The 13,755-nt window shown below is 40.3% G+C and overlaps 1 long non-coding RNA gene across 1 annotated transcript; it reads left to right on the plus strand.

Moving 5' to 3' along the window:
- Nucleotides 1-1,265: 1,265 nt before the first annotated feature.
- On the plus strand, nt 1,266-7,445 carry LOC147110954 (uncharacterized). Its single transcript, XR_015080018.1, has 2 exons — nt 1,266-1,698; nt 6,509-7,445. It is a non-coding gene; the product is annotated as an uncharacterized LOC147110954 (long non-coding RNA).
- Nucleotides 7,446-13,755: the final 6,310 nt, after the last annotated feature.

The raw sequence follows: 13,755 nt of genomic DNA on the forward strand, positions 1-13,755 counted from the left end.
TGCAAAACAGACCAGTATTTATTGAAACAAAAGAAAGAAACAACTTAAAAATAATCGATACAACACACCTATGCCTGGTACAGCACATTTGCTTAACACAGTTCACTTATTGTTTACTGCAGCACTCTTTTGCTTAGTGGCTTTACTTAAATACAGCACCTTTAACTAGTGCAACACACCTTTAATACAGTACACTTTGCTCACTACAGCACCTCTGCTTAGTGGCTTTTACTTAAATACAGCACTTTAATACAGCTGCTTAGTGTACACTGAAGCACCTTTCTGCTTAGCACAACACTATTACTCAAATACAGCACTTTACTTCTTACAAATCACTTAATGTTCACTACAGCACTTCCCTGCTTAGTGCAACACTTTTATTTAAATACAGCACTTTTAATACAGAACTCAATGTTCACTACAGCACTTCTCTGCTAGTGCAACACTGTTACTTAAATAGGGGAGGAGAGAACGGACACAACGAGGGAAAATCGACTAAAATTACAGTTCTAACAAAATTCCCCTTAATTCCCATCCCTATACCTATTCTAAGTTGCCTTGTAATGGGCCAGAAAATTATATGCTCACCAATGAACGCCTGCCCCATGCCCTTGCGGTTTTAGATTCTTCACCACCCTGAAGATGGAGGCACCCCAGTGTTTAGAAATAACTGCTGGTGTTCCACTCCCTTGGGCGGGCTCCTGAGTTGTAGAGGGCACAGAGGCGAGGCTGCAGAGAGAGAGAGAGAGAGAGAGAGATGGCTTCTTGAGAAGCTATCTTATACCCCATTTGGGGCCGAAACCTTCCCGCCCAGATCCAGGTGCATCTGGGCGGAACAAAAGGGATCCAAACTGTCCCCATTGTCTGTGATGGGTTTGGATGAATTACCCATTTATCGTGATGGGTTTGTGAATGTATTCCCATTCATCGTACTGAGTTTGAATGGAGCTGTCTTGGTTTGAAAAAAAGCATGTCTTTCTATAATTGCTGGGTAAACAGCTTTGAAAGTTAGTGTAAACAAAAGTCATTGTCCTGTGGTCAAACTGAAACCGCAGTCTCAAGTGGTTAATCCTTTGTCTAAACATAGTAGCAGTTTCTGTTGATTGTCTCTGCAGGGAGGGGAACTCCCTGAACTGCCTTTGATTGGCAGTTTAGTTAGCCATCTTTTATCTTCCCTTTTCATATGTCCACAGTCTGTGTCCTGACACAAGGTTGGGCAGCCATCTTTGATTACCCCTTTTTCACAGACACACACAAGCTGCCTTTTCAATGTCTTTTGTCTTCTGCCACTGTTAAGCTAGATTAATCCCATACGGCCTTACCAATGCCTTGCAAAGCATGATGGACTGCTTGACATGGGTGAAGAGTTTAAATGTAAAAAAACTGATGCAGGACTGTGGGAATGCAGTACAAATAGATAAGAAAGAACAGGAGCAAAATGTTCTACTCCCTAACCACACATAAGATAACTGGTGGAGACAGTCTCATGGTCATTACCTGTTGAAAGTTAAATGCTTAAACAAAACTCTAAAAAAAACAAGTGACTTGTGGAGCGCGTGATTGCCTAGTTTTCTGTTTTCTCATGATTTGCAATTTATGAAAATGTATAAATATTGTAGCCCCGTGAGTCTAGGGGCTCACTCTTTGGGAGGCATACTTGTGTGCAAACACGATTGGGTTTCTCAGAGTGAAGTCCAGGTACCTTAATAAAACTTTACTTATTTTACAGTTTCTGATTTTGTGTATTACTGTGAAAGTGATAGACTGACCGGCGTGTTGAGTCTCCTAAAGCAGCGAACCCTGATCCCCCAAGTTAGGGGTAGGTCCTCCTCACAGAAGCGAGGGGTTAACAATTCTGGCAACGAGGATGGGATTCCAAAGCACTTCAGTCCAAATCACAGCAGTCTAGGCTGACGAGTCACTTTCGGACGACTGAGCAACTAAGTGGCCACAGGTAAGGTTTTTACCTTTTTGCTCTGTCTGTTACGAAGTGACTTGCCGCATTCGCTGTGATCCTGGCCTTGTGCTGACGGAATCCTTTAGGTAAGAATTTGGGATATCACACTTTCTCAAAGTCAGAAGTGTTAGGTTAAAGTCCTTTGGGTTCGAGTCCCATAAAGTTTTAGGTTAAAGTCCTTTGGGTTCAAGTCCCATAAAGTGTTAGAGAACAGAGGTTATATTCCTTTGGGTGAAAGTCCCATAAAGTGGGGAAAACAGAGGTTATATTCCTTTGGGTGAAAGTCCCATAAAGTGGGGAAAAGGTTAAGCGCATTAAACCGGTTAAATCAAATACGTACAAAAAATTGGAAAAAATCAAGTACGTACTAAGAGTGGGAAAATGGGGGCAGGAAATATAATAATTGAACAAAATAAGAAAAAAAGAGGGGAAAAAAGATTGGAAAAAATAAGAGTGGGGAAAATGGGGGCAGGAAATATAATCATTGAACAAAATAAGAAAAAAAAGGGAAAAAGATAAACTTAAAAGTTTTACCGACATGGAAGTTATTAACATCTGTGCCGAGACAAATATAACACAAGATTGTTGAGTGAAAGGAACCTTAAATAAAATTGCTGGAATTTCAGTTTGTGTGAAAGTGTGTGTTAAAGTGTGAATGTTTTCCTGACTATGATTGTTTAAGATGTTACAGTATTTCTTTTGTCTGAAAAGTCTGTCTTTAAAAGAAAGATTCTGTTATGTGTGTTTTAGCTCCACCCACTTCCCTGTGTTAAAAGCGTTTAAATCTTTTGTCTTGTCTTGGATTTTGGAAGTTTTAAGAATGTGCGAATAAGATGGTGCCCCAAGAATTTTTTAAAAAAATCTTTGAACTACAATTTAAATTGGGTTGGTGTGTGAAAGCTGAGAAGAACAACAGGGAGTTTGTTTGGCGAAAGGTTGGGTTTCAGTCTGGGATTTGACCTTGGAGTCACGGTTGCTATGGTGAAAAATTCTAAAGCAGTTTGATTTGATTTGTTTAAATGTGAAAAACTAATTTTTCTCCAGTTATACTCAATGTTTTTACAGTATTTTGGAAAGACATCTGAAGAAAGGACAATAAATATGACGTAATTTACTGTTTTCTGCAAGAGTGTGCTATTTTGTTTTGTTTGTCTGTTCATAGTTTTACAAAAGACAAGCTTCTGCCTCAAAGTTACAGTTGCCAATGTGCTTGGAAGAAAATTAATTTGAATGTTTACAGGATCTGGATTAAATTGGAGTTATAAGGTTAATTAACCTATTAAAACTAGACTTTCATTGTGGCCAAGGTGAAATTCTGGTTGGTGTGAATTTGTGTAGACCGCATTGAATAATACTTAGCTTGTGAATTTTGCTCAATCTCATCTTTGTCCATATTACCTCCGTGTTCGTGTTTAGTTAAAGTGTGAAAACACAACTGTCTGTCGATAGGGAAGGTTCTTTTTGATTTACGTGAATTGCGTGCATTTGATAATGTTTTGCTCCACCTTCTTAGAATCCTGCAAAGGAGTTAACCCTTTCCACTGACAGCTGTTTAAGTTTGCCAAGCAACAGCTTTAGTATGAAGTTTAAAGATATTGGACATTAAATAATTTAAGTTTCTTAATTTTAAGTTAATATTTCCCCAGTGACAGAAGGAATTTGTGATTTGATAACTTAACCATTTGGGCTCTAAGCAGAGTCACAATGGAGTCTCTTCTTTCTTTTGTTATATGGAAGTTACCTTGTAAACTAATTGCAGCACTTCTGTCTCTGATGTTGGAACACTGTGTAAGCCACCTAGCCTGGGAATCACTTGTTTCTGAAATTGGAAATGGAGGATAAATTGATAGAAATGAAATTGAACATTGACAAAACCTGCCGGTAAAATAATACTGCTGTTTGGATTTTGGGATAATTTTGTAATAATAAAATGGACTCCGGCACTATATATTGGGTTACTTTTGGGAAAATAAAAGATCCTCTAAAATAATGATAAATAAAAAGTGTTAATAACTTGGATCAAGTGAGAACGTTTGGTCTATGTTTTCTATCTTAAATATTGTACTGGACAGTAAAGTTTCTCCAGGACTCATGAATGAGATATGAATGGTAATTAAAGGAAAGTGATTGAGAGTGTAAGATTGAAACAGGAGAATTACTTTACTGAATGGGAATTTTCAAAATTTTCTAGTGAAAGTCAGAAAAATGTAGTTAAGAATAATAAAAAAACTGCCGAGTGTGTGCTCATTCATTTTCAGTGTACTGTCCTTTTAAAAGCCTGTGCTTCCCTCTTTAAGGACACAGGCTGCGCGCTCTTTCTCTCTCTCTCTCTCTCTCTCGCGATCGTGACTGCGGCTAGAAGTTGTGATTGCAATGTGCGATGAATTACGAAATGAGAATGTACCCAATGGCTGAGAAATCGGCTAAAGACGCGAAGGCAGCTGCGGATAAAGTAGAGCAGGATATGTTAACTATGAGACAAGCTTTTGAACAATTGCCATACGATGAAGCATCAGAGGATGAAGAAATTATCACTCAAACGTTGGTGAGATTGGGGGAATTATTGGCTTCAGCTCAGTCTCGGCAACAGCGATGGATTGTCAAATGGATACAAAATTCATTTTGAACCATTTGTCAAGGGAAGGGCATGTAGTATCAAAAGCAAAGATTCAATTTCGCAAAAAGCGTGTCACATATTTAGGGCACATTCTGACACCAGATGAAAAAGTCCTGCTCTCAGAAAGGACCCAAACAATATCCCAATATCCGGAACCTACCACTAAAAGAGGAATACGAGCATTTTTAGGATTAATAAATTTCTGCAGGCAATGGATACCAGAAATCACTAAACATACGAGGCCCCTAACTATACTAACAGGATCACAGGTTAGAGAACCGTTCGTTCTATCAGAAGCACAAAGAAATGCATTCAATTCTTTAAAACAAACCTTAAGAGAGGCCCCGCCCTTAGGAAGACCAATGTATGATAGACCATTTAGGTTGTATGTGACTACTACCGATGGATGTTCTCATTCAGTCCTAACTCAGGTACATGGAGACAGGCAGAGACCGGTGGCATACTTCTCCACTAACCTAGACCCAGTAGAGAGAGCCCTCCATAGATGTCTACAGGACATAGCCTCAGCCAACCATGCAGTGACCTCAGCAGAAAATATTACCTTACACTCAAAGGTGGAGATTTATAGCAGTCACGCCTTACAATCATTACTGAACAAATTATCCTTTGAATACCCCAGACCATCAGCCTCTAGATCAGATACAGGTGAAGGACAGATAGGATACGCAATTATAGAATCACCAAATGTGGTAGAATCAGGTAAATTTCCAAATCATTGGTCAGCACAGAAAGCAGAATTACACGCACTAGCAAGAGCATACGAATTATCAGAAGGGATGAAAGTAAATATTTATACGGACTCGAGATATGCCTTCGGAGTAACGCATGATTTCGGAATAATATGGAAAAGGAGGGGTTTTCTGACCACATCTGGAACTCCCATATCGAACCAAGTACAGGTAGAAAGATTGACGCAGGCAGTATTACTACCCAGGGAATTAGCCATAGTAAAATGCCAGGCACACACACGGTTACATACACAGGTTGCTGAGGGGAATAGATTGGCAGATGAAGCTGCAAAATATGCCGCTATGTATATGGACCAAAAACAAATGCCCCAGTTGGAACAAAAGAAGGGAGGGAAGTAAGTATCCCTCTTGTGCCCCATCATTGGAAGATGTACAAAAGCACCAGGAGGGCGCTCCTGAAAATGAAAAACAAGAGTGGATAAAAGAAAATTGTAAAAAGGATCCTATGACACAACTATATGCCAACCCGAAGGGAAGGATAGTTGCTCCAAATTGGAAAATTCTTGGTACAACCCAAATTGGGGAATGGTGCACAGCAGACAATTGATCACTGTCTGATATGTCAGCAACACAACCCAGGAAAAGCCATACCAACCATAACAGCAACAACTCCTATCCCAGACGGTCCCTTTCAAATACTACAGTTAGATTTTGTACAATTAGAATCAGCTTACGGATATAAATATGTACTAGTTATCATTGATGTATTTAGTAAGTGGATAGAAGCCTTCCCAACAAGGAACAATACCGCAAAGACTGTGTGCAAAATAATACTGAAGGATATCGTGCCAAGGTTCGGAGTGCCAATACAATTAAGTTCTGACAACGGACCACACTTTGTTGCAGAAATTAATGCTGAAATTTGCGATGTTCTCAATATTAGACAACATTTACATTGCCCGCTCCATCCACAATCAGCAGGACTGGTGGAAAGGGCTAATGGAGCCCTAAAGCTAAAATTGGCCAAACTCTGTGTAGAAACCAAATTAAAATGGCCAGAAGTATTACCAATGAAAGACAGGATTATCACCAGCAGAAATTATCTTTGGAAAACCTTTAAGAGCCCCGTTCTCGGCTCCCATCCAAGACGACAGACAAATAGATATTCATGTAATGGACAATCAGATGATGTCTTATTGTATGTCACTAACCTCTGCTTTAAAGTTGTCTCATCAACAGGTAACAGCCGTGACTCAACCAACACCAGAGGATGCCTGTCATCGACTCAAACCGGGTGATTATGTCTTCGTAAAGAACTTCGACCGAAAAGGATTAGAACCCAGGTGGAAGAGACCCCTATCAAGTACTGTTAACCACGCATACCGCAGTGAAGGTCGAAGGAAAGACAAAATGGATTCACGCTTCACACTGCAAGTTGTCATCACCGCTCTTGTCATAATGGACATAACCTCAACAGCGACAGAGGAGACCCCAGGCGGGGTAACATCAGGAAAGATAGAAGAAACAGAGGATACCCCAGGCGGGGCAGAATTAATTGAGCACACCGAAAGAGAAGATTCGAAGCAATGTAGAGGAGACCCCAGGCGGGGCAGAATAATCTTCAAATATGTAACATATATATGGAATAGTTGACACCCTGTGCAGTATGTAGAGAAAAGGTCGAGGTTATCATGTAATGATAAAAGGAGGGAATGTTAAGCTAGATTAATCCCATACTGCCTTACCAATGCCTTGCAAAGCATGATGGACTGCTTGACATGGGTGAAGAGTTTAAATGTAAAAAAAACTGATGCAGGACTGTGGGAATGCAGTACAAATAGATAAGAAAGAACAGGAGCAAAATGTTCTACTCCCTAACCACACATAAGATAACTGGTGGAGACAGTCTCATGGTCATTATCTGTTGAAAGTTAAATGCTTAAACAAAACTCCGTAAAAAAAAAAAACAAGTGACTTGTGGAGCGCGTGATTGCCTAGTTTTCTGTTTTCTCATGACTTGCAATTTATGAAAATGTATAAATATTGTAGCCCCGTGAGTCTAGGGGCTCACTCTTTGGGAGGCATACTTGTGTGCAAACACAATTGGGTTTCTCAGAGTGAAGTCCAGGTACCTTAATAAAACTTTACTTATTTTACAGTTTCTGATTTTGTGTATTACTGAGAAAGTGATAGACTGACCGGCGTGTTGAGTCTCCTAAAGCAGCGAACCCTGATCCCCCAAGTTAGGGGTAGATCCTCCTCACAGAAGCGAGGGGTTAACACCACGAGGTCTGACGGCCATTTTGATCCCTGGATTATTAAAGGTATATTACCCAGGTATTCTTTTAATCAAAAATCAATCTTCGGAACTATAGGAAATTTCAAAGTTATTGCGAAATCCTTACAACCTTGCTGTTTGCAAAATGGCTGCCTTGTTTCCCTACATTCAAATAGTGACAGAAGCATGTCATTGGCTATGAAGCTCTATAAGAAACCCTGAATCTGTTAAAGGCACTATATAAATGCCAATTCTTTCTTTCTTTCATTTGGATGCAATGCTTCCATTACATTTGTGCTCATGATACATAAAATATCCCATTTGGGACTTGCTATGTAATTTCCAGAGGAGAAAAATAGATTTTGCTCTACCTGTGATGTTTCCACAGTATTTAAATAGAACACTGATTATCCAAATCCATCAATATCTGACAAAGACAAAGGGCTGGATTTTCTCAGCCCTGAGGAGGCAGGTATGGAGGCGGGACTGCTGGGAAAGTGGCAGAATTTGGGGGCGGGTGGCAAACCCACCCCCAACCTGCCTCCGTGCCCTCTTGCCAAGAGGCGGGAAGTCGTCCTGCCCTGGGTCCCGGCTCCTCGAGGCGGGAAAGGGATTAAAGCCTATTAACTGCCTGTTAAAAGATAGTTAACAGGCAGAAAATAGAATTAACCCCATTTTAAGTTCCGAAGTGCGGGCTTCCTGACCTCGGTGATCTCCACCAGCATGTAGGAGCTGAGTAGGAGGTCGGAGGGGGTTGGAGGGGTCTGAAAGTGCGATGCAGAGGTGAGTGATGGGTGCAAGTGTGGAGTGGTAAGTATGTGAGGTGAGTGTAAAGTGTTAGAAAATGTTCACTTAACTTTGTTTCTGCCTACAGCCTTCAGCCGCTGTAGGACCGAAGTCCCGACATCTCCATTGTAGAGATCACAGACTGGCTGTTGGATCCTCCGATCCAACAGTCATCTGCTTTCTACAAAGTAGAAAGGTTTGATGAGTCCTGAACACAAGGACTCATCAAACTATACAGAATGTCAGTGTTTGACAGCTTCACAGAGCTGTCAAACAATGACATTTCTTCATTCAAAAATTCTTGACAGATGACACGTCATACGTTGACGTGCTCTGTCACTGACTTCCACCTAATTGGCCTGCTGAGCCCACCGGGCGGGCATAACAAGGTCAATCGGGGAAGATCCCGCTGGTTGACCAGAGGCTGATGGAGGTGGGAGTGAAGCCAGGCAAGCAGCAGTCCTGCCTCCAACATGTCTTCATTGAGAAAATCCAGCCCAAAGTTCAAGAGAAGGGCCACGCCCAGAGTGCGGGACACAAACCAAGGCAGAAAGAGAGTAGAAGGGAAGGTAACTCGTGTAGCAGTAGTTAGTTGGTGCTATGCTTGGGTTTTAAAAGCCTGCAGATTAGGGGAAGCTGTGGGACGTTGCCCAAATTTATGTTCTCATGAAGATTTTCAAGCCCTAATCAAAAGTGTTCACAGGGAATGCAGGGATTAGAGTTGAAACTGCAACATCCCGGTCAGGAATCACCCATGGCAACTCATTTGTGGAACTAGGAAGGAAAATGATGAAAAAGTCTGAAAACATTCCCAATGATATCTTCTGAATAACTATACAACCTTTAAAAAAGCTTGAAAATAATCAGTTTTGCTAATGGTTGAGGTACTCGCCTTGAATAACATTCCAATTCATTTTTCATTTAATTTTAATATATAGTAAAATTGCTCAATTTTAACATGTTTAAAAATTCAAGCAGTTGAAGCAATAGGAAAGAGTTCAGAATTCCAATTTTTATGGGTATTATTAATCATCGAGGGATGGTTTTTGTGTTTTCCACTTCAGACCCATTGCCTTTATAATAATTGTCAGTCTATCTCAGGAAATAAGAGACAGCTGAATGTTACAAACTGCAGTAGATGTGTTTATAATTCTCAGAGTCGCAATTATTAGAGATGTTTTAAAAAATGGTGAAGAGCTAAAGCCAATTGTGCAGGACTTCAAGATTGAAAAGAGAAGATGAGACAAGTAAGGAGGCAGTGTTGATGATATTAACCTTGGATTTTAAAAGTCTGAAGACTGTAGGAAAAAGAAAATCTCACAGAGGCACCCAAATCCAAAGTTATCAGCTCATGGGACAGAATATGTTGAGCGGGAGACAATGTGCTGAGTCTTGATTTCAGCATAGTAACAGAGCATTTAGAGAAGGGAGGAAAATTCAGGTGAACACTGATCACTGTAGGATAAATAAATGGGAGGAAATTTTTTAAAAGGTTGCATTGGGTGTGAAAGACAGATTGCCAATTAGAAGACAAGCTTTTTTTTTCTGTTATCCTGTTAAAGAATCAGAGACTCTTACCGCACAGAAGGAGGCCATTCAGTCCATCGTGCCTTTGCTGGCTCTTTGAAAGAGCTATCAATTAGTCCCACTGCCCTGTTCTTTCCCCGTAGCCTGCATTTTTTTTCCTTTTTTAGTATATATCCAATTCTATTCTGAAAGTTACTGCTGAATCTGCTTCGACCACCCTTTCAGGGAGTGCATTCCAGACCCTAACAACTAGATGCTTAAAAAGATTTCACCTCATCTCCCCCCAGGTTCTTTTGCCAATTATCTTAAATCTGTCTCCTTTGGTGATCGATCCTCCTGCCAGTGGAAACAGTTTCGCTCTATCAAAACCCTTCATAATTTTGAACACCTCAATGAAATTTCACCATTAACCTTCTCTGCTGTGAGGAGGACAATCCCAGATTGTGATAGGAGTGCAAGAAGAGATATGGGATCAGTATTCACGACCTGGAAACACTTAATATGGAGAATTATGAGTTGTTGAGGACAAAAGTATCAAAACTGAGATTATTTGTTCCACTCTATCATCACTCCACATGTTGGTCTCTTTGATATGCCACCCAGTCCTTCAATTTCCGACAAAAACCTATCACAAATCAATATTTACGACACAGATTCCATTTTGCTTTAAAATGCTTTCTGAAGAATTTGCTGTGAAATTTAAAAGAAAAATCATTTTATTTCTCCAACAGTTAGAAGACACAAAAGTCACAGAAGAAAATTGGATTTGTTGGTGTGCTTGTGCATTCATGGAGAGTGAACCTCCATTTCAGTATAGTTAGGGGGATAGACACTGTTCTCTGCAGCCAAAAGCGTGAGTACTGAAGGCTGTGTTGCCTACCCGGTGCCAGGGTAAAGGACATCTCCTCTAGGCTGGAGAAGAACTTGGAGTGGGCGGGGGAGGATTCAGTTATCATGGTCCACGTAGGTACCAACCACTAAGAAAAAGGTTCTGCTGAGAGACTTTGAGCAGCTAGGGACTAAATTAAAAAGCAGAACCACAAAGGAAATAATCACTGGATTATTACCTGAGCCACGAGCAAATTGGCATAGGGTCAATAAGATCAGGGAGATGAATGCGTGGCTTGAAAGATTGGTGTGGGAGAAGTGGGTTTCGATTCGTGGGGCACTGGCACCAGTACTGGGGAAAGAGAGAGCTGTTCCGTTGGGACGGACTACACCTGAACCATGCTGGGACCAGAGTTCTAGTGAATTGAATAACTAGGGAGGTTGATCAGGCTTTAAACTAAATAAGGGGGGAGAGGGTCCCGGTGGAGAGAAATCTAGTATGCTAAAGAGAAAAGACAAGGAAGCAGTGCAGGAAAGTGATTGCGGTAAGGATAATCAGATTGTGTCAGGAAGGGACAGAGTGTACAAACAAAAAGAGTGCCCTAACAAATAGGGTCCGAGTAAGAAAAAATATTAATAAGACAAATAGGGCCATAGTACAAAAAATGTTGTAAGATGTCTAAAAATATTAAAAAGACAAATCTATAGACACTGTATCTGAATGCATGAAGCATTCGCAATAGATGAAATAACAGTGCAAATAGATGTAAATGGATACGATATAATTGCTGCAGGGTGACCAAGGCTAAGAGCTGAATATCTGAATATATTCGATATTTAGGAAGGACAGGCAAAAAGGAAAAGGAGGTGGGTGACATTGTTATTAAAGGATGAAATCATGCAACAGTGAGAAAGGATATTGGCTCAGAAAATCAAGATGTAGAATCAGTCTGGGTGAAGCTAAGGAGCACCAAGGGGCAGAAAACATTGGTGGAAGTTGTCTATAGGCCTCCAAACAGTAGTGGTAATGTAGGGGATGGCATCAAACAGGAAATTAGAGATGCATGTAACAAGGGTACTACAGTAATCATGAGTGACTTTAATCTATATATAGACAGGCCAAACCAAATTAGCAATAATACGGTGGAGGATGAATTCCTGGAGTGTGTAAGAGATGGTTTTTTAGACCAGTACACTGAGGAGCCAACTAGGGAACAGGTTATCCTAGATTGGGTATTGTGCAATGAGAAGGGGTTAATTAATAATCTTCTTGTATGGGGTCCTTTAGAGAAGAGTGACTATAACATGATAGAATTCTTCATTAAGATGGAAAGTGAAGTAGTCCAATCCGAAACTAGCGTTCTAAATCTAAACAAAGGAAACTACGAAGGTATGAGGAGTGAGTTGGCTATGATAGATTGGAGAGCTTCATTAATAGACATGACGTTGAATAGGCAATGGCTAACATTTAAAGAATGAATGCATGAATTGAAACAGTTATACATTCCTTTCTGTTACATCTCCAGCTTTTTCCAGTTCTGATGAAGGGTCCCAGACCTGAAACGTTAACTCTGTTTCTCTCTCCACGGATGCTGCCTGGCCTGCTGAGTATTTCCAGCATTTTCTGTTGTTATTTTAAAAGAAATTAAGGATAGTATTAGATTTAAAGAGGAGTCATATAAAATTGCCAGGAAAAGTAGCAAGCCTGAGGATTGGGAGCAGTTTAGAATTCAGCAAAAAATGACCAAGAAATTGATTAAGAGGGGGAAAATAGAGTATGAGAGTAAACTTGCAAGGAACATAAAAGCGGACTGTAAAAGCTTCTACAAGTATGTAAAAAGAAAAAGATTAGTGAAGACAAATGTAGGTCCCTTACAGTCAGAAATGGGAGAATTTGTAATGGGGACAAGGAAATGGCAGGGCAATTAAACAAATACTTTGGTTCTGTCTTCATGGAAGAGGACACAAATAACTTCCCAGAAATGCTAGGGAACCAAAGGTCTAGTGAGAAGGAGGAATTAAAGGAAATTTGTATCAGTAAAAAAATAGTGCGGGAGAAATTAATGGGACTGAAAGCCTATAAATCCCTAGGGCCTGATAATCTGCATCCCAGAGTACTAAAAGAGGTAGCCATGGAAATAGTGGATGCATTGGTTGTCATCTTCCAAAATTCTATAGATTACAGAACAGTTCCTGCAGATTGGAGGGTGGCAAATGTAACCCCACTATTTAGAAAAGGAGGGAGAGAGAAAACCAGGAACTACAGACCGGTTAGCCTAACATCAGTAGTAGGGAAAATGCTAGAGTCTATTATAAAGGATGTGATAACAGGACACATAGAAAATATCAACAGGATTAGACAAAGTCAATAAGGAGTTATGAAAGGGAAATCGTGTTTGACAAACTACTGGAGTTTTTTGAGGATGTAACTTGTAGAATAGATAAGGGAGAACCAGTGGATGTAGTGTACTTGGATTTTCAGAAGGCCTTTGATAAAGTCCCACATAAGAGGTTAGTGTGCAAAATTAAAGCACATGAGATTGGGGGTAATATACTGGCATGGATTGAAAATTGGTTAACAGACAGGACACAGAGAGTAGGAATAAATGGGTCTTTTTTGGGGTGGCAGGCAGTGACTAGTGGGGTACAGCAGGGATCAGTGCTTGGGCCCCAGCTATTCACAATATATATCAATGATTTGGATGAGGGAACCAAATGTCATATTACCAAGTTTGCTAATGACACGAAACTAGGTGGGATTGTAAGTTGAGAGGAGAATGCAAAGAGGCTTCAAGGTGATTTAGACAAGCTGAGTGAGTGGGTAAATACATGGCAGATGCAGTATAATGTGGATAAATGTGAAGTTATACACTTCAGTAGAAAAAACAGTAAGGCAGAGTATTATTTAAATGATGATAGATTGGGAAATGTTGATGTACAAAGGGACCTGGGTGTCCTTGTACACCAGTCACTGAAAGCAAACCTGCAGGTGCAGCAAGCAGTTAGGAAGGCAAATGGTATGTTGGCCTTCATTGCAAGATGATTTGAGTAC

This window comes from Somniosus microcephalus, chromosome 11 (genome assembly GCF_052327205.1).
Source record: "Somniosus microcephalus isolate GS21.2 chromosome 11, FLI_Smic_1.0, whole genome shotgun sequence".
In the NCBI taxonomy this organism is placed as follows: Eukaryota; Metazoa; Chordata; class Chondrichthyes; order Squaliformes; family Somniosidae; genus Somniosus; species Somniosus microcephalus.